Source organism: Micromys minutus (assembly GCF_963924665.1).
Source record: "Micromys minutus genome assembly, chromosome: 7".
NCBI classification, from domain to species: Eukaryota; Metazoa; Chordata; class Mammalia; order Rodentia; family Muridae; genus Micromys; species Micromys minutus.
Window position 1 is genome coordinate 72,082,886 of NC_137976.1, and position 1,277 is coordinate 72,084,162.

The 1,277-nt window shown below is 39.9% G+C and overlaps 1 gene segment (V, D, J or C); it reads left to right on the forward strand.

The window, feature by feature from the left end:
* Nucleotides 1–282: 282 nt before the first annotated feature.
* LOC308422926 (immunoglobulin lambda variable 9-49-like) lies at nucleotides 283–781 on the forward strand. The segment is given in 2 exons: nucleotides 283–322; nucleotides 456–781.
* The last annotated feature ends 496 nt before the right edge of the window (nucleotides 782–1,277 follow it).

Below are 1,277 nucleotides of genomic sequence, written 5' to 3' on the forward strand. Positions count from 1 at the left end.
CAAGACACACCCGCTTAGTCCAACAGCAGCTTATCAGACTCCAAAAGTGGGTTTTGTGTCTTGATGGTGAAAGCTATTGTCTGTCCACAAGGGGGTGTCAGAGAGAAAACAACTGTAACTGGGTTTTCACAGTGATCACTGAACTTTAATGAGACACCAGTGTGAGAAATGAGCCTATTTGCATGGGAGGTTTGGTCTTGGCCAAACAGAAGCTAAGGGGATAAATGGCTTGTGATCCCAGCACCAGTGAGGGTCTAAAGGAGAGCAGCAACCGTCTCCACCATGGCCTGGACTCTTCTCATCATCCTCACTCTCTTCCAAGGTCAGGCATGGGGGAAATGTCAGGATCTCCAGAATGACTATTACTAGCCCCAACTCTCTCATCCCATCTGTCCCTCTAGCAATTACTCTATTTCTTCTTGATGAGATTCTTTTACTCTTATCCTTGTTTCCAGGGTCTCTTTCTCAGCCTGTGTTGACTCAGCCACCATCAGCATCTTCTTCTCTTGGAAAATCAGTGTTGCTTACCTGCTCACTAAGTAGTGGGTACATGAATTATAATGTGGACTGGTACAAGCAAAACTACAAGAAGACTGTTCAGTTTTTGTTGCGAGTGGGCTCTAGTGGTAATGTAGTATCCAAAGGAAGTGGAATTCCTGACAGATTCTCAAGCTCTGGCTCTGGGCTGGTTAGGAACCTGGAAATCCAGAATATTCAGGATGAGGATGAGACTGTCTATTATTGTGGATCTGATCATGGCAGTAGAAGCAGCTATGTGTAACCCACAGTTACACACACTGTAAGGAAGTGAGACAAAAACTTGTTTAACATGCCTAGTGCTCACTGATTTCCCTATTGTCTTGACTAAAAGTCTTCAGGATTTTCTCATGTTGCCTGATATTTTCTATTATAGAAGATAATATGTAAATTGAATTCACATTTACTCTCCCCTCTACGTAAATATTTTGAGTACTGTTTGAAATATTTACAATATTCATTAATTTGTATATAATTTTCTATCACTAGTGATCTAGAGTTTGTATTATAAAAGTTACTGTCATTTTGCCAATTTAATTCATTGTTCACTATCTATGATCATCTGTGGTGATGTCACCCACATTAACCATTGTATGTGTGTTTTTCATATACCTGTAAGGATTGTATATTTCCAGGAAGAGTCCAAATCTTGATACTTTGCTAGAATGGTATATGTACAAACATTGTTACAGTTTTTTTACTCACCTCATATCACTTCCATGTGCAAAGATGATTCATGG